Source organism: Bombus bifarius, unplaced genomic scaffold (assembly GCF_011952205.1).
Source record: "Bombus bifarius isolate JDL3187 unplaced genomic scaffold, Bbif_JDL3187 scf7180000008047, whole genome shotgun sequence".
Taxonomy (NCBI): Eukaryota; Metazoa; Arthropoda; class Insecta; order Hymenoptera; family Apidae; genus Bombus; species Bombus bifarius.
Genome location: NW_022884413.1, coordinates 1604482 through 1624890, shown reverse-complemented (window position 1 = coordinate 1624890; position 20409 = coordinate 1604482). Strand labels below are relative to the sequence as shown.

Genomic DNA, 20409 nt, shown 5'->3' with positions numbered 1-20409 from the left:
AGAGCGGAAATAATTACATAAGACATTGCAAGGATAGTAATTGAACTTCAAAATTACATAGTAATTTCGAGTAAACATATTTCAATATACTTCATTATGTAAACAATATATTTGTTTTTACGTTAAGTCGCATCTGATTCATAATAGATAATTTGTTAGAAGATTAATTGCACTTTATATATGTAAACTGCCACTTTAGAAACAAATTGTAGCATATGGAAGTTGAATTGAATTTCTATCGACGCTCTAACCTTTTGAAAGATACGAACACATATGAGAAAACCTAATACATATTCCTTCGATTCAAGCGCTATTTCAAAAAATACAAAACTGTAATATACGAGCATTACACTTTTCAGAGATTTCAAAATATGTTCCAAGTATTCTCTATCCCGTTTAATATCTGCAACTATACTCTAGATAAAAACGACCGAGAGATAAGAAACTCCTTTTAGCTTTGATGAATTCGTTCCTAAAAGAATTAAACCCTCGGAACAATAGAAATAAATGAAATAAAATAAATAAAGAACCACGAATAAAATTAGACCAAAGGAACATGAATCGTGAAATCCACCTTCTGCAATTTCCCAAAAAATTCAAATAAATTCCACAGCTTGCACCATCGCAATTCACTGAATTCAACGTAGAAACCCTACTTATTGGAAAAAAAATCCCTTCTTACGCCACTGTAATAAACACCGGCTGAATCGGGTGTCAGATGAGGTGCTGCCACCTGAGCAGGAAAATCCGCAGGTGGACGAATCGGGTGTGCATGGGACGTCGTGAAAACAAGCAGGTCCACGTAAGAGGGTTGCCGGTTGGTTCCCCCACCATGAGACCCAATTCACCATGGTGGGGGTTTCTCGACGCATGCGCACGGTGTCCTGGGTCCTGTGACCGAGAGCAGCGGCCAGTTCGGGGGCCCAAAGTCTGTTTCCATCGCGAGGGAAGGCCTCGGATCGCGCTCGTCTCGTCAGCGTCCGGTCAGTCCGTGTTTTCCCGCGTTTCTTTCGTCACGTCGCGATTTTTCACCCCGAAATTGGTCGTCGTAAACTGCTCGCGCGAGTGTACACGTGATCCAAAGGATATCAGAGAGAGACACTCACGGTGAAACTTGTTCAATACGTTTCAAAGGATCCAGAAACGATCGTTGTGTTTACCAGTGTGCCAAGTGTCATGGGGATCTAGGAACGCCGGCGAGGGTGAGTCTGTTCGCGCTACTGGAAATTTTGCGTTCTACGATAAATTCTCGGATACTCTGCAATTGAGATTGAGAATGTTTAACGAGTGATCGATATTGGTGATCGTTAATTTTATTGGAACAGGAAGACGTGTGTTTTTCTGTCATGTTGAAGGTAGATCCTTTGAGAAAAATCAGTCGTGGTACAAGTTGGTCGATGTATGTACATATATACATTAATTATAGGGATGTTCGTATCAGATAGTAGGCTGAGAGTAGGTGTTGCCGTTATGCTCGTAACAGCAGGCACCCTACGGAAACGAGTTAAGGTCTAGGAATTAATTTCATTGAGTTCCCTGCTGCAAATGAGTTGCGCTGTAACAAAGAAAGTGGCTGGCAGGAGCACTGACCGGTTATTCGAATGCACGATACGGTGATAAAGTCGACGATCTTTCGCTTCTAAACGCCCTTTGTTCAGTCTGTGTTGCATAAAAATGCAAAGTGCGTTAGATCGAACAGACTATATAGAGACGTAGAAGTCTCTTTACACGGAATGATTATAGCGTGGCTAAAAATAGACAGTCTCGTGTCATGGAAAATCTTAATTAGGGTCGTAATGTCAAACCAAACGATGCGAGTTACTGTTGCGATTAGTATTTATAAGAAAATCGGAAAGCTGTTGGAGACAATTTTCTCTCTCGCGATAGCTTTAATGATACTTCAAATCTAATAATTATCTGCATAATTACACTACGTGGTCTGATAATCGTAAGTTCCATTTAATTAGTTGTTATAGTAGGATTTTAAAAAGATCCTAACCATAAAAATTAATATCACGAAGCTCGTAAACTTAAATAATTAAAGAACATTTTTTTAAAGCAATACATAGGAATGTAACAAAAATAGGAGATGTTCTTAAACGTTACTATTTCCCCAGTAATTTAATTTAAGACGAAGGTCTATAAAATTTACTTTCAAGCTTACCGGGCGTCATCATCTGGCCTTAAATAACTGCTTATAAACCTCTCCAATGATCAACGATCCAAGACGACTCTTACTACTTCCTTAAGATTCTCAAGGACACTTGAAGTAGAATTTCAAGATATAGAACAGATGCCGAAGATCATTTCGATTACATTTTAAGATTGTTTCATTGATCTTTCCAACGTTAATGAACAAGTTCAATGACAAGTCTTTTTAAATTGATCAATGAAATTGTCCGTATTGTTCGATAAACAGCTATGACGAAGTTACGGCTTTGCATGGGTTAGGCAGACGATCGGAGGATCGGTTAGGACATTTGAAATTGTGATTCCAGGCGTGTCCGGGAAGGGGAGGTTAGGCCGAACGGACGGACGTGCTCCTTTCTACGTGCGCGTCTGTACAGATGGAGTCATGCTAGGCTAATACGCCGAACGAATGCGTCGCGGCTAGATGGTGGAATCTTAAGTGTCTTCTAAGTGTTCTGAGATCTCTTTCGTAGGATAAAGAACCCAACAGTGCATAGACTTTAGAGAAATTATCGTATGTGTGCCATGGCTAGGGGAAGCAATTACCGGAATCGGATGCTTATATCTTCTTATACTTTCTTCGATTCGCTTCATTTGTTCGAATGGGTAGAATTTTTGGACGGCGGAAACATTTACGTAATTTTCTCGTTTTGAACTCGAGAGCGTGTATATGAAATTTTTAGAGATATTTGCAAAAGTTGTATAATACTTGAACCTGTTGAATTCTTTGAGCTATTTCCGATTCAATCGCATGTTTCTATGGCTAAAATGTTTCTTTAAATTTGAAGATAAAACAGAGGAATCGTTATTGATACGTGTAATCTCACGTAATCTCTGCATAGAATGTTTTCAAAACGTTAATAGTTTTTATCTGCCGAAACAGGAGTGAGATCGAGGCTTAAAAAATTCGAGAAATACAACGCGGTTAATGACGTTGCCAATTTCCTTAGAGAAGTTTCAGTGGATTTTAGGCTAATTAAGAAAAAGCTTTTCTTGGCTATTGACAATTATACCCATTAAGTAGAGTCTACATCGATGGCAATTAGCGGGAAATCAAGATTTTCTTAAATATTGGTAATTATCTGCTTGTAAATGAATCCCAGGTACGGCGTAATTCGTTGAAAATTAAGATTTTCTTGGCTATGGTAATTATCTGTCAGAGTGAGTTGTAAGTTGTTGCTCAGTTTCTACATTATCTTTATATATCCCTATGTACAGATCTACGTGTATAGTAGATACGCGCAGTAAATTTAACTTGAATATCTTATCAGAAGGAAAGGATAATTTTCACATGGAATTGGTCGACGAGATGAATTTAAATATTCCACTTCTATAAAAGATAGGAAATATATCTTATCGTATTTGGTATCTGTGATCTTCGTAATACAGAAATCAATCAAAAATTGATCCATCTTGTCTCACTGCATGTTCCAACCACCCACTGAATATCCGTCGCACTATATCACGAGGCGATCCTGCAGAAACAAAAATTTCCTCGCCATTCACGCCGACACCATTATTCATCAATCGTGTTCCTGGCGAAATTTCGCCAGGCTTTGGACTCGAGGCCGGTCCGTGGCTCGCTCAATCGTTTCCATGTGTTTTGCATATGAGATCGAAAGTGTATACGTGGTGCACACGGAACGTGGGGAAACGCTTTGTCGTATTGGTGGCGTGCACGTGTGTGTAGAGTAGCCATGAAATGCAGTCGAACCGGCTGTAGAAGACGCGTGCATCGTGGCCCAGGCAGAGCTGTGAGCTTCGTGGGTCCAGTGTTCACGGGACACGCTGGTTGCGGATTTTTTAAAGATCTTCCTTGTTACGGATCGGAAACGGGGGTTCGAACGTAAATAAAAGATCCGCGGTTCGCCTTGATGTCTGAAATTCCATCGACCTCCACGTTAACTCGCGCGCGCGAGTTTCACATGGTGAAAAGGCTTTCGTCGAATTCATTAGGAAAAGGAAATACCCTGACGAATCTGTGGTTTGCTCACGATGTTTGCGCTTCTCCTTCTTTTCCGTTTATTCCAAGCCTTTTTAATTATTCTTCTTGGTTCCTTGAAAATGATTTTGACTCTTAAAGAAATGTCATTGAAGCAGCTTCTCGTCTTAAAAATAACCACTGTTTCCAACAAAATCTCTCGTTCGACCGATTTCTCAACTTTTCAACGAATTCTACCTCTAACGAAACACTACCGAACCAATTCTTCGAATAAAAGCTAAAAGTTTCGAACGATTCGCTTTACACACATACGTAAGACGGCTGTCTTTATGCGTTGTTTTGTAGTACGGTCGAAACGCCACGAAGCAGCAAAGAAAACGAGAAGAGAAGAGAGTGAAAAGAAAGAAAGAAAGAAAGAAAGAAAGAAGAGAACGAACCGACTAAGAAAGGCGACGTAGGAAAGTCGTTGCACTGCGAACAGCTCAAGATCCATGATGCTGCGCCACGCGGCGAACAATGGACTCTGACGTCACTTCGAGGCTACACCTGCGGCGCTACACTTGTATGTGCAACGAGCCACCGACAAACCACCCCGCGGTGCGTGCTCCGATTCACAGCGGCCTGTTCGATTTCAAAACGGCCACCGGATCGAAAATAGCTGGCTACGTGCGTATGTGCCTTGCCACGGTTATGCTTCGCTGTTTATCGAACACCGCGAGTAATACGAGCTCCGTTCTTGCCTCGAAGGAGAAAACGAGACTCGATCTCACAATTCTAGAACGTTACGATCGGTCTCTCGAGATGTTAGAAACGAGGATTTTAATTGTACGTAGATTTTTTAACGATGTAAGCGGGGAATTCAATTTTAGGTCTTTTTGATATGAGAAGTTGAAATTCTAATTACCTAAAAAGGTACTCGAACGTTAATTTTCACAAATACAATACGAATAATTCTGCAACGGGAACTGTAAATGGAAAATGTACGAAGAAACCCTTCGTATTTGCTTGTTTTCTTTCCTCGAAAATAAGCATCCATTATACCGATCCAGAACGATTTACGGTACACTTTTGCAAGTGAAGCAATCAAACTTCATTTCGTCCGTTACGTTGGCTAAAAGAGTGAACCGACTTTCGTCCGTACGCTAACGAGGAAAATGATTTCTGTGGGGACTTTCATAACGATGAAACGATTTCAACGAATATAATGATCGGTCACAATCGTGGCTCGTACCGTTCGATTATGTAAAAGTTCGTATAAAGACCGTGTCGAATTGTGATCTGTGCGCCACGGAACGTGTTCCATACGCAATACTATTTACGTAAGCACGCACATGCGACGATCAATCGCAAAAGGAACATTTATTAACATCGATGCATCTGTAAATGGAAAGCGCCATCATCCAAACGCGTTGCACGTAATGTTTTATAATAAACGTTATCACGTTTGTTATGTCATGAGATAGTCGGTTGACGTGAATTATTTGTAACTACGATAAACGTTTATTTTTCGTTAGAGATATTTCTAGTTACAAATGGTTACGGATAAATTGTAATTTAAAATAAACGATTTTCATTTATTTTATGTAATATATGCACATATATATGCATTTACAATTTCGACAATTATGTTGAGGGTATTCGATGTATAAACAGAGAAAACACGTGGATAAATTGTAAGGCAGAAAATATATTTAAATAGAAGTGTAATTATAAGTAAGAATACAATTTGAGCTGGTCCAGATCCGCACGCTAGCTATGTTACCCAATAACTGAAAATCCCGAAGCCAACGTCGCCTGTCTACCGTTTACGGTTTGTTTTCGTCGCAGTCTTTTGTCTACACGCTGTCGATGACTTCAGTGCTTGAGAAAACTAAAAAGACCAGATGTAGAGTTTTCTTAGAAGTGATGACCACTTCAACAGATTCGATAAACATCTCATTTTTTCTTTCATTTTTCACTCGAAAGACCTACATTTTTTAGTAATTTCAATCTCCTGTTCTTACAAATACTTTTTAGAAGTAGAACAGAGAATATTTTTCAGCTATTTTAATTTAAAAAGTTTAGTCTAATTTAATCTTGAAATTGTTTAAACGACCGCAATTTCTGAATCGCGCGATATTATATTTTCAACCAGGACAGGTATCTGATCTTTCGAGCTTCTTGGATACGTTCAATCCGCATTCTTCATCCTGTTCGGTATGCTGTTCGTATCCTGTTCGACAATACGCAAGTAATCAAACCGATAAACGTTTAGTCATTTATAACGCGTTACTTTATCTCGCAATTATGGCTGATTCGCATGATTTTCCTTTGAAAAAGGCAGTAAAAAGGCCCGAGCGAATAACGAAGGGCTTTCAAGTAAGACACGAATCGATTCATTGTAGTTCTAAAATATTCATCAACGATCATATGTTTTCACGTATGTGGAGAAATACCCAACGATCGAGTAAGAAGACTTTCATTTAATCTCCGATCTCGAATTCTGAAATTTTTCATTATTAATTTTGTATTGATTATTTTTAATCGATAATTTGATAGACTCATTCAAATATCGATAATATCATAATTATCTAAATACATAATTTGATACATTCAAAGTTGAGATATTCTCTATCGTTAAAAAATCTTATCCAGAACATCTTCGACCCGACAAACACGAAATGTTTTTCTGCTATTTCACAGGGAGATCCACTCAATCGGTTTCATTTTACACGTAAACCGTTGAACTCGAAAGATCGTCCTCCTTTTCTGAAAAGAGATCTTATCCGACTCGAGTTTAAGACGTCCTCTTTTTATCAAATTCTACGCAAACAACTTTTTAAAGTCAAAACGATTCCTACGTAGAAAGAAACGTCGATCCAAACGATAGATGAGCGAAGACGGTCCGAGACGTACGATCACATTTTTCGCGTATCGTTGTAGGACACGACGTTTTTCGTACGTATCGATCGAGTAAGGGGAGACTTTCACCATTTAAAATTCGTCCGGCTGGCAGAGACGAGTCATCGTTCAGCCAGTTCCACCGACCGGATCGAGAAGGAGGCCTCGCTAAATACCTTATTACTTTTGAATTAACATATCGGTACCAAGGTAACAGGACTTCTTCGAGAGCTCGGTCGCGGATTCTTCGGCGATCGTTGGACCGGCAGGAGCCGCTATTTTTTGGGTCACCAGAGAGATTCCCCTTGTTTGACGTTTACACTTTCAACACGTTGATCGCCACGTGAATTTTTGGTATATGTACATTTTGCCCTGCGAGCAAATCCAATAAATCGAAATATGCTGCAGCGTAACATTTAACTCGTGCACTCTTTTTCACGCAAAGTTACCTAAACTATTATCGAACCATCGTTGAAAATTTTTTACACGCAACAATTTCACTGTTTGAGAATATCTTCACGCGTCGTTTCATTCTGTCGTTTAACGAAATAAACGACGCGTTTGAAATGAAGTCGAAATGAAATCCACTTGAAATCGCACGAGTAAGACAAGCGATCGCTGTCAAGTCAGTGACGGAGAAAAGGTACGCGGCTGAAAAGAAATCCGCGGAAATCGGGACGAGTCGAATTGAGAACACGCGTTCCAAGAATACTCGGACACCTTCGGTATCATTAGAACAAACTGTTGTCTTCGTAGATTTAACTCGTCTCTATTTAATCAGTTACCTTACTACGGTGGGAAATTATACCTGTTGTTAATATTTCAAACTTTTGCATAAATTTCAGTGTGAAATCGTAAACGATATCCAAAGAATGGAAATTCGAAGCGATTAGATCGTGCGATATTTTCGCTAAATATTTTCAGAAAATAAAGATATTAGGGAAGATATAAAAACCTGATGCTAGGGTTCAACTTTAATTCTGAAATATTAGATATTCTCTCGATCACAGAAAAATAACAGCGGCCTGTCGAACTCACTTTCATCGAAGACACGCTAAATGGACTGAAAGAAAAATCTTGTTCCATTCCATTGTCTCATCGAGACAATGAAAAAAAAATCGGCTCGTCGAAACGAGACAAGGATAGAACGATACGCAGAAACGAATATCCATCGCGCATCACGAAACGAAACGGCAATTACCATAGTCGGATAGGGGAGACACTAAGCTGAAAAACGGCGAGTCGTACTCGAAAGTAACCAGCTGCGTTGATAGAAACTCAAATGAAAGCTGCTAAGTGAGTAATCAAGCAACAGGAGGATTTCTTCTGTCCATCCATGGGGCGCAACAGGTTTTTCTCCCGCCTAGAAATCCCCCAGTCACGAGGTCTATTCGTGATCGATCCTTTTAGTCGTGATATTCGAGAAGACAAGGGAAACGTTCGTTTTAGTTATATTGTCTATTATGAATAATTTTAAATTTTACACAGATGCCGCGTATGGAGGCTTTGCAACATATATGACAATTTACGCTCGAGAACGTTCGTTCTTTCGAAGAAGAAACGTTCGAGGATTCAGCATGATTATATTCGATGAGTTTTATCGCTTTAATTTATTTGGCAATATCGTTGAAATTGTTTAGCGTAACGAATAATCGTTTCGTTCGTATAACTTTCAATTAAATTCATTCGTAGAATTTTTCCCAAATATTTCAACTCGTACTCAAACGGTTCGACCACGTAAAGCCACAAGAACAGGTTGTGAAAGGCCGAAGGATCTCATTCCACAACCGCGACCTCCGATAACTATACAGTATAAGCAACTAGACCAGCGGACAATCGTTGTCCTCGAACGGTTCAATTAGACGAAGAGACAGTTAGGTTGCGTTGTCGGTTGATTACGATTGCATCAACATCTTCCTGTCTGTACGCGTTGTGGTGCTCTCGTTTCCATCTGGTTCCGTGACGTTCCAGTTTCCGTGGAAACGGTAATCGTTGTTCGACGCGAGGGGTGTCAGGAAGAAGACGAGAAGAAAGAAGAAAAACAAAGGGAAACGTCCTTGACGATACCGTTAGGGCAAAAAAAGGTTGATCAAGTCGCGTTCACACTTGCCACGAGTCGAAATCGGAATGTTAATGGCGGCGTTTCAGCTTCCTGTTGAGTTAGCGCTTCTAAGGAATCGTGTTTTCCGCATTCAAATCGAACGATGTAAACATAAATGGAAAAACAAACGAATAATTATATAAAACATCGGCGGTAATAAAATGTTGCCATTAAATTGATTATCGCCAATTGATCTGTACGATTCGAACATCTAATAATCACGTTTTACGCTAATATTAATCTCTTTGACGAGATAATTACCATACAATTGTCAACATTTTCAAGAGTTAACGAAACCATCAATAAGAAGCACGACACAAAAGCACGATCCCTGAGATAACATAGAACATAATTACGTGGTTTAAGTAACGAAATTATCATTAAGAGTAATTGAACAATGAAAGATACTTAGCAAGTAATGAACGTTTAATCGCCAAGGAAAAGTGATCACTGAATTTCGCTGCAAATTACTTCTGATTAATTAGAATCTGATAAGTATACCGCCAACTACGACTCTCGTCTCTAATTATACTAATCATTGAGTGACTTCCAACTCTCTCATTTCCTTCCTCTCTTAATTTTACCTGTTTGCTTGTCTAACGATCAAGAATGTCGTTGATTGTCCGACTAATCGTATCTAACCGGATCGTACGAATCGTTTGATCGAACAACAGGAAGAAATTGACCTCGATGATGTCATGGAAACTACGTAGAGAAAGATGTTCAGCTTTCCTCGCGATAATACGCGACTGTTTCTGATTAATCGACGATTTCTTGTTCTCGTATCCTTCTTCTGGCATCAATGTCGCCGTACATGATCGAACGTTTCACATAAGAAAGAGCTAATGAAATACGAGGAAAGTATAAAAATTTGGTCGTGAAATATCTACCTTATCTATTTGAAATATCTACTCTGTGAAAAATTTACCTATGTTCTACCAAACGAAAGAGAATAAAGCTGATCGAATGAATTAAATTAACCTTTCCATAGTGGAATTGTCGCGGTTACATCGATGTAGCCGTCCTTGATGATGCAGCCGAGATTCCATTAAAGGTTGAGCCGAGCTTTCTCCGAGCATAAGTCATTCCGAATTCCTGGCAATCGCGAACGAGCACGGTAACCACAACTCGAAAGTGCATTCGAATTCCTGCTTTTCCCCTTGCACGCGAAAATTATCGAGAATTTTCCTTTTACCACATAAACTGTTTCTGTTTCTTTTTCTAACGAAGAAAGTTTCGCTTTTACGTATACAGTTCCCAGGATGATTAAAATCGATCGAACTTCGTAGTTGCTTTCATGCAGAGTTACTTTCGATTATTTATTTCCTGTATTATTCATAAAAGAGAATAAAGATATCGGATAGGATACGTAAAATAATACGTTTTACGAAGCATCGATAGGTATAAGAAATTTACCATTGCGGATAATTGGCGTGAAATTTAATGGTGTAGTATTTTTAGTTGCTTTATTATCTACCCGGTGACTCTGTGTTTTCATGTGTAAATCATTTTTCTGTGGGTGAACGCCGATGGTAGCAAATAATACAACTCATTATTATTGTAAAAGAAGTTTATTAGGAAATGATTAATAAGCTAGTTAACGCCAAATTTATGAAGCGTCAAACAGCAGGCGTTGCAGAATTATAAACGGGTCACTTTGGTTTTGTCTAACACGCGATATTATCATTTTTCCCTGGCTTCATTTTTTAATTCCATTCCACCTCTTTAACGTTATATCGCGATATGTATATTTTCCATATTTTATTTTATTTATTTATCACGATGTCGCTACGCGATTCTGAAACTAGTACCGCAGAAAGCGATCTATTTAACTTTCAATTTTCAAATTAATGCAAAATACTGCGACTGTTGGAGGATTAACTTAAGAAAACGAAATTTATATCTGTTGTTGGTATAATAATTGACTTATATAAATAATTGGTCAATTTATGGGCAAAATGATAGTTATTTATTATCGTTCATTTACGTAACGGTTACGATGTTATAATTTATATATATTTTTCTTGTCACTTATTATACGGACAATCCATCACGGCTGTCTTCCTACTTTCAAAATATCTTTCTATTTTTAATTCGCGTAACTGTAATTGCCCGCATGTTCTTATTCCCCTAACAGGTCAACCGTTGATGACGGAAGTTCAACAAACGTGCACGACGCACCTAGTTATTTCGATTGTATAACCTACTCTCGTCTTTCGCGACCACCTCTCGTGCAGGCATTCAAGATCGTTCCACATATTCCCACAGGAATTCCCTCGAAATGCCATTCTTTCCTTTACAATACGTTATCACAGAAGAGACCTCGATTATAGTACCAAACCAGCCTATTCTACCCTCTTGAGGAACGCCGGATAACCAAACTGCTTTCCCAGCGATAAAACCAACGTTTCATTGCTTTCAACTCTTTACAACAGCCGACCGATATTCATCCTGGCGGGATTACCCGGATTGCTAATCTCCTTCGACGTTGGTAGATAAAATTTTATACATAGAATCCGCGTAAGAAAGCGCGGTTTAATATCGCAAAATTAATATATTCGTAAAAATTCGCATAGATGTCTCGTAGTCTAACAGCGAACATCCTAAACGTATCGAGTACAAGGATTCGCCACTTCCAAAGAAGCTGACGCGCAAAGTCCATAGACCGCCGTACCTTCCAGGCGGATCCAATTCATAGAAACCATGGTCGAAGGTGATCTTTCGCGTCTGGAACTTTTTAGTCTCTCGAATCTTGGCGCGATCTCTCCTCTTTCTCTCGACCAACGGCTCGAGCAACGTGGACAAGAGGTCCATTGTCGGATCGGCTGAGATCGTATTGTCAGTCGTGGGGAACTGAATTCTCTGGCCAGTGGAATGAAACTGTAACGCCAGCTCGGTTGTTGGACCGCATGCCTACAGCCGATCGGACATTGGCAGCATGCAAGTGAAAGTGTCGCCCGGGTCCCATTCTCTGTACGCTGAAACGCGCACGGTTCGCGTGTACACACGCCTGCCTGTTGCTAGAAATCCGCCATGCCTGTCTCTGTTGCCATAGCGAGCTAGTCGAGCACTATGATACCATCCTGTATTCCTGTTCCTGTTCTCGCGTTCCGCCCGGTATCGCGTGTCCATATGCAACCATGGTGAGAAAAGTGGACCCGGCTCGACGAAAAGGTGTTGATCTTCTCCCATAAAAGCGGTCGGGTTCGATGCACCGATGGTGTACGTGTGCTGCTTTAACCCGTAACGTAACGTACATGCAATTTTCTCCAGCCAACCAGTTGAAAATGCACAATTTTATTCTTAGCGGAATTATTTTTTGGTTAAATAATACATCAATAATAAAGAATAATGCAATACCGTAGCTTGCGTTTTCAATAGAATGGAACGCAAGCTATGAAGTGAAAGAAAGCAAGTGTTTCTATAAATACGGAAACGCTATCGTTTGTTACTACAAAGAATGGTTCGCTGCTCCTATGCGCACGTTAAAAGATTAGATAGCCTGTTGCAGGGATATTAGAGGTAGTGTATGGTTTTCGAGAATGCGATAGAAAGGATAAGAAGGTTTTGTAGGATCATAGGGCTTCTTGGACGAGGTTTTGTTTCTTCGTTTTAGGGAGCGATTTTGGTTAGATGGAATTATTGGGCGGTAGTGTAATTTTAGATCCATACTTCAGGTACGGTTCATACTTCATTTCATGGCTATTGAATATCGCGAAGGAATCCGGAGAACAGTAAAGAACAAAATTACTAGTATTCGGAATTTCCTATCGTCCCCTGCGTTAGGATGATCGATTCGTTGAAATGATCGTGTTCAAACTCGGACAATATGTTACACTAATCTATAGCAATTTCACCTCCAACTCCGTTTCACAATCTCTCCTTTCGCAATATCCATCGTATGACCACACGGTCGTACGAACCAGTTCCAGATCAACGTTTGCTTGTTCCGTCGAATACGAAAGTATTAGGATAGCTGAACGATAACGGAAGTAAAATTACTCGTACTGAAGAAGGCGCAAAATTAATTCTCTCGATCAGCGTTATACCCTACAAAGTTTGTGGAAGTAAGAGGAGAAGGGCGGCGATTCGAAAGCCTGTTCGACATCGAGTCATAAATTCTGAACGATCGCTTTCCATAATAGTAGCGCAGTTTTGCTGATCTTAGATGAATATGGCGGTAATGATAAATGATCCAATCCGAATTGCATTAAATTACTTTCTATCGAGGAAAAAATATTTTTCTTCTTATATTTGGATTTGTAGTAATTGGCAAACTACGGATGTTCGTGTATCTACGAGAAATTGGAAAATACAGAAAATGCGCGTGATACGACGTAAAAATATATAAAATATCCAAGCTACGATGTTCTTTTGTAATATTCGCTAGAGGCGGTAATTTTCTATCCAGATAATTTCCATTTTTTTTTTTTTTTTTTTTTTTTTTAACGATTCGTACAAATACGAATTTACATAATTATCTACGGTCTAGTAATTAGAAATGAAAGATATGCCGTATAAATAGCGTGGTTATCTTGCTAAATAAATGGAAATTTCTTTTACCGAAGGTTTCTTCGTCGAATTCTAACGTAGAAACTGGTTCAAAAAAAAAAAAAAAAAAAAAAAGAAAAAAAAATAAAGAACAAACGTTAAGGAAGTCGGAAATCAGTGATTCGAGTGGCAGATTTAATTCCAGACGCGACCGATGCAACTCGAATCGAATTCCAAGTGTAATCCACTTAAGAAACACCCTGCGAGACGACGTTCTCCGAGCGATTTACAGAATATGCAAGCGGCATAACGCCTACAACCGTGCTGGATTGCACGCTCACGGACGGCCTTGAAAATTGCGAAACCGCTCGAAGCGGAAACCGAAAGCGCAACCTCGAGGCTCCATAGAACGGTTTCTAAACTCTCGGCGTCGTGAGCGACTCCCTGTCTCCTACGAACGTGTTGCACTCGTCTGTTTCGTTAGGAACTATTTTATTACGACAAAAGGACGTGCAAAACGGTTAACGATCTTCGATCTGGAAGAAATAATTGGATGAGCCGGTATTATTAACGTGCAAACGTAATACTCGTGAGAGCTATTGTTTTATGTTGAGACCGGATCCCGATGGCTATTTCAGATTCTTATAATAGACTACATAATATAACGAGGTTACTGCATCGATTGATGCGGTTGCGTACAGGGCCGTATGCATTTTAGATCTTTTTCAAATTAAATTGGGAATAAAGTATCGGATTGTCCGCAATATTTGTAACGTGAGTAGCAGCAACGAAGGAAAAAAAGGAAAAATGATTAGTTCAACGATAAAAATAGTAATAGGCATGTGGAGAAGAAGTAACAAACTATGAAGACTATGAAAATGTGAAAGCACAAAAAATAAATAAATACACGACCAGCAGATTACAAAGCTATTCTCGAATGTGAACGTCCTTCGAATTCCTAGGATAATCTCAGGAAAATTGAACCAGATCACAAAGATTAGATAATGTTACTGTTATGTACGAGAATAATTATTGTAAATCAAGGCAGTGCACTCCGATGGAACGGTGCCAAGAATCTCGACACGCAGTTATAATGGAAAATTCATTGGTCGAGAGAGGAAAAGAACGAAGCTGGATCTCAGATGCGAATAGCCGATAGGAAGACAAATTGTTTCCACGTGAATCAGCCATGAATCCAATGTGGACATATGGAATCCAGTCGTGTGTAGTGCGTGTGTAAACTCTGGCACACCATTTGCAATATTCCAATACGTTTCGTTCGTAGCGTAAAATAATATATAATAATATTATCTCAATCGTGCGAAAGGTTCCAGTTTTGATTTATCTATAAAGTTGCTGGAAACTTGGTCGCAGCCAGCGTCAAGTATAGTTTCGTATTGGCGAGCAAAAGTTAGCTATCGAACTCGAGGAAGCCTTCGTTATTCATGAAGCTAGGTCGCCTTGTGCGGGCACGACGATTAATTAACACCGGTGATTACTAATTAGAGAGCACACTGTGTGCGAGATGGCGTTTAATATTAACAATGCTAACGATTCCCAACAACTCGTACACATTTAAATACAAAATCCTCTTCTGTTCGTTAAACACAAACGAATCGAACGTGAAAAACAAATTTATGCGGTACGCTGGAACATTCGCCTATTATTCTCGATGGTTGAAATTCTATGGAAAAACCATGCTCGATTCATTGAGCTTATGGTCGCTACCATTCGTAATCGAGATGGTCATGAATATTGAGTAGATAACAGGGAATTGTTTCTCGCGTGCACGCGCGTTTTAATTTCGTTCCATTTATTTATGAGCTAACTGTGTTTCGTAATAGTTTATTAGCTGAATTCGTGTATTTTGTGTTTTATATTGCCCCCGTATTTGGTAGAAATTAATTATTCTGTATAGAAATTGTTTGAGATAATATCGCGAAAATATTAATTGGGAAATTTAGATAGTAGCGCTACAAATGACGAAATTTTCTGACGATTATAGTTACGACGATATCAATTACGATTACATTTATATCAGTTACGATTTGATTTTCTCTACCAGAAACAATTTTCTTTGTCAAATCGATAAACTTTCTTCTAATAAGACTTCTTTTTATTATTATTATTTAATTTGTACTTTACAATTTGTCCAGCTGGACATTCGGTAAATTTTTCCAACTTAATTGCTAAATAACACGTGGATGGCTACTCCCAGCGGGATACCATCTTCGAGTTTGACTATTTTATTTCTTTAGTGAGGTCAGCGGGATGTTTCCTTTTTAGTCTTCTTTCTATGAGAGTAATAAGACTTGGACAGCGTAATTACAAAGAATTTACGTACAAGTACAGGTTTAAAGAAAATTCCATTACTTAGAAACGGATTTCATTACATAGAAACAGATTTCATTAGTGAATGAAGGCGTAGCGGCGATTTCAAGGCCGCTTTCACCTTCCTCAACGAAATACCATATTTTTCTACCCTCTGGTTAATGAAGAGTCGATTCAAGGTCATTAAGTAAAAGGCACTTAACAGTTCACGGTTCTTACCAACTGCACGAGGAAAATGTGACGAAGTACTGTTACACATGAATCAAACATGTTAATGGAATAGCTTTGACCGAGCCTACGGAGAATATCTGATAAATTATAAAATGGGAAGATAATTACCTAGAAGATAAATAATACTGCAATGGCAATGAACGTTTCACTCATTCGCAAACCGATTGTAAGTTTGTTTAATCGAACGTGTAACGCGATCTTTCTTTCGTACGACATTTGTGGAAGCTCGTTAATTGATACAACAAAACCACGATACACTCAACAAGGAAACTCGTAGAAAGATAGTTGAAATCCCTAGAACATTTTGTCTTAGGACACTAGAATGTCCAACAGTTAATAAACAATAAATTACGAGAGAAAGATAGCTCGACAGCTGCAATTTTTTAATTTCTACAACCGATAAATCATTAACTAAATAATTTCTCTTTATTATACCCACTTCCTTGTGAACGTACAATTGCCAAATGTATGTCACGTTTATTGATCAACGAACCTTAACCGTTTACCTATCGACATTCTGTAAGTACAAAATTAGATAGTTCAGACAGTTTTAATCCATCGTAAACTGAAATTCGCTTGACATTTTGTAGCTGTTCCGTTTTATTGTCCGCGTGTTGGCCAAGCCATTGAATTAGTCACGTTCGTTTTTAAAATACCCCTCTGTGTTCATCGGTGGTCGACTTTGGTCTAGCAGAGAGAAAGGTCAGTTCCAAGAACCGTAAATTCTATACCTAATACCAGAATCCCGAAATATATCGGTTACATAGTTTGGGAATCGCCCTAACACGTACCCTACTTCTCGTTATTGCCATGTGCTCGCCATCACAGTCTGCTTACGGTGTCACGTGTTTCTTCTACCGTGACGACGTCTTAATTTCTGGCAGGACCCTACTTTGGAGTTAGTTGGAGAAATTAAATGTTGACAGACGAAACGAGCGCTTTTTTCTTAAACGACTGTAGAAAGATACAGTTTATTTATTAGAAGTTTCCTTTGGATATATCGAAAGATGATAAGTATCGACCAACGCCGCCAGATAGAAACGCAGATTGTGATCCATCGGTGAGTCACGCGCCGGTTTAAACGAGTTAAATATCAATGCCTGTTTGTTATGAAAAGGCCGCTAGAAATGGTTAATATTTAATCGATACTGTCAAAAAAGAAAGCTTATTAAAGAACCCTATCCTTTAGCTTTTTACTCAAAATCCAGCCTGACATGTTTAACTTCTAAATAAGATCAGAATAATCTCTATGTTTCTCCTATCGCTTTCCCTATAAATATCCCTTTCAAAGTACTAAGTATCCCTGGCATCGAGGTCTTTGTTAAGTTTCACGCTAATTTTCTACGGTATTGGCATGGTAACTGTCCGTATTATCACAGAACTACCGCGATTGTATGTGGTACGCCGGTTACATAACCCTGGCATTCGTGCGATGAAAACGAAGGAAACGATGAACCGCGGCGCGGGAGAAGAAGTTAATTGAAAATGGCAAAGTACGTTCGTTCGGATTGATCGCGAGGCAGCAGGTTACGAGCCGTTTCTCATACGTCAACGAACTTCTATCGTTCATAACTTAACGGTAAATTATTAGTCCTTCGTTTCTAAAGAAGAACGAAGCGAACTGCTTGCTCTGCCGGAACAGAAGCGTGGCTAACAATAAGAAAGGTGCAGGATATTTCACGCGTCGTCATGCTACACAAAGAGCTGGAAAGATGATTAGATAAAGGAATGCGGACTATTTCTGGATTGATTGTTTCTGATGGATCGAACGCAAAACAGTATTATACGTAATAGAAGCATGATCGTCGAGAAATTTATTACAAACGAATATTATAAATAAAAAGAAAAATCAACTTAACCACGACATTTACTTCCATTCTTCTCTAACAAATAACGTTTATTCCTTTAGATAGAATATGCTTTTTTCAACCGACTCTCTCTTTCTCACGCATGAACGACCTTTCAGTGGCATTTCCACGACATTTTTCCGTGCATATTTCGCGCGTGCACTATCCAACGACGCAAGAATGTTGCATCGACGGCTATGAACGAACGCGGAAGCGTTTTCTGGAAAGTACGTCGAATCGTGTAGCGGTGTGACGAACGGTGCTCGCGTTCAATCATCGCCGGGGCAACAGGCCGCAAGAAAGATAATTCCTCGATTAGGAATCGACCGTTTGTCTCGTGTTACCTCGACCGTGAAATGGCAATTTTCAAGGCTACCATGGGTGTTCCAGTCCCGATGATACGTTCCTGGGCAAAAAGAACCCTCATGTAAATTGTGTGTCGTTCGCTTGCGGTATACCTCGAGGAACGTTGATCTCTTAATATCGACGTTGATGCACCAACAGATACAGATTTATGATGGAAAAACATGGTGGAAACGTCGTTGTTCAAATTGGTTTTTCGAACCGATGGTATACGAGAGATTCTGGAAAATTTTATAACGCGACAACTCGAAAGAAGAAGGCAACGCACATGTTTTCTTTCGGTGCCTGTGTATATATTAGAGCGTGTATATGCGCTCGAATATAGTAGATTTACGACGAGATCGCAGAGAATATACAATGGAAACGTTATTATTAAAAGCGATCTTTTTTTAACACGACGCATACGTAAAAGGTTCCAGAGAGAGTTGTACAAAGTGTCAACTTGAAAGCGTCGCGACGAAGATGATGTAAAAAATGTTTCTAACGCGCTTGAAGCGTGTAAATTCTTAAAAAAAACGCCGGTGTGAAAATCGTTCCTTTTTTTAAACGTAATGGTATCAAGCAGCTCAAAAGAGTTTCGTTACGTTTTAATTTTTAAAACCGTCACGTCGAAGACGACGTAAAAACTGTTTTCTTTTTCTTTTTTAAACGATCGGAGCGTGTAACGTGGGAACGAAAGAGTAGAAACGCGAAAGAGTCTTTACGAGTCGCTGGCTCTTCTCATTTTGCGAGAGATGAGAATAAGACGAGAACTGAATAAAGAGAGATTCTCTGTTGCGCTTAAAATATGGACTTCTCGGCGTAATTGAAGATTGTCTTTTGCATAAAACAAGCGAGAAAACGTTAGAATTAACAGTTATAACGTGTATCGTTCGTTTCAATGGATTTACCGCTTGGATCGCAACGACGATCACTTTCAAAACATTTTTCTTATTTCTTTTCGATGTTTCTTCTCGTTTTGACATTTTTATGGAATCTAAATGCGAAATGAAATTCGAAATTTTTGACGGGTTCGCATATAGAATAACGAAATGACGATTTTAAATGGCAGACGTAGTTTAAGGAGGCTTAACGAGTCGGCAGAATTTCAACGAAGCGTAATTGAACAGGAAGACTACGTTTAATTATGCCGAATATTTATCAGCTTGACGTCACAGTCGACGATATCTCTTCGCGAGTTTAGAATTATCTAAAATTAAAAATTATAAGTTGAAAAATTTGTTGTATGTTCCCGCGTAGCTATTCTCATTATTCAAACACATTTGCAATCGATAGAACGTTTAGAGCTATGCTTAACAGCTCCTATGCATTTTAAATAAGAAATCTAATGCTTTCACTATTCGAATTCCTATAGGCAAGTACCTAATGCGATTCTGAATTTCCAATTACCAGTTACGTTTCATAGAACATCGGTAAAATACAAATATATAGCCGAATGTTGAGAAACAACGGTGATATTTTTGTAATTCTTAAAAAGAATGAAATTTTTAGGACGATATAAACGTATTATTATTAAGTTTTACAATTAGTTGCAACAAATTTTTGTCACATCATTGGGTCGTAGCCTGACGCGAATATAAAATTCTGACTAACAGCTGTTCCGATATTTATGAATATTGATAAACCTTTCTCGTGAGAATTTTTTCGAAACTTCAGTAATGTGATAGGACTCTGTTCGATTAATAAGCGAAGGCGGCATTACACCTTCATCCTGAATGAAATCGAAAACGATCGTCAAGAGCCCCGCCTATCTAGCATTCGCGCGCTAGACTCGTCCAACATGTAGCAAGGTCGTTTTGTCTTTTCCTCTCTCTCTCTGCTTTAGTCAGTGTGCACTTTCATTTCGAGGCAAACCGTCGGTGTCTTTCGCGACCGTTTATGGCTATTAAATTAAATTCCACGTCCGTCAGCCAGTTGGAGTCGTAGCCGGTCGAACTGCAGAATGCAGAATGCACGTACGAAAGCGTATGCGCGCCTGGCCATTAGTCAAGTTTTATCGGAATCGCGGCTAAACTACTGTCCAGACCTCGGAA

General features: G+C 39.1%; 1 protein-coding gene across 2 annotated transcripts in view; it reads left to right on the top strand.

Annotated features, from left to right (window-relative positions):
• The first annotated feature begins 940 nt into the window (after nucleotides 1-940).
• The window catches only part of LOC117207969 (microtubule-associated protein futsch-like), a 56384-nt gene continuing 36915 nt past the window's right edge, over nucleotides 941-20409 (top strand). For both annotated transcript variants that reach the window (XM_033448720.1, XM_033448719.1), the window contains exon 1: nucleotides 941-1202. The gene's annotated coding sequence lies outside the window, so the exon portion shown is untranslated. The remainder of the gene's footprint in view (nucleotides 1203-20409) is intronic.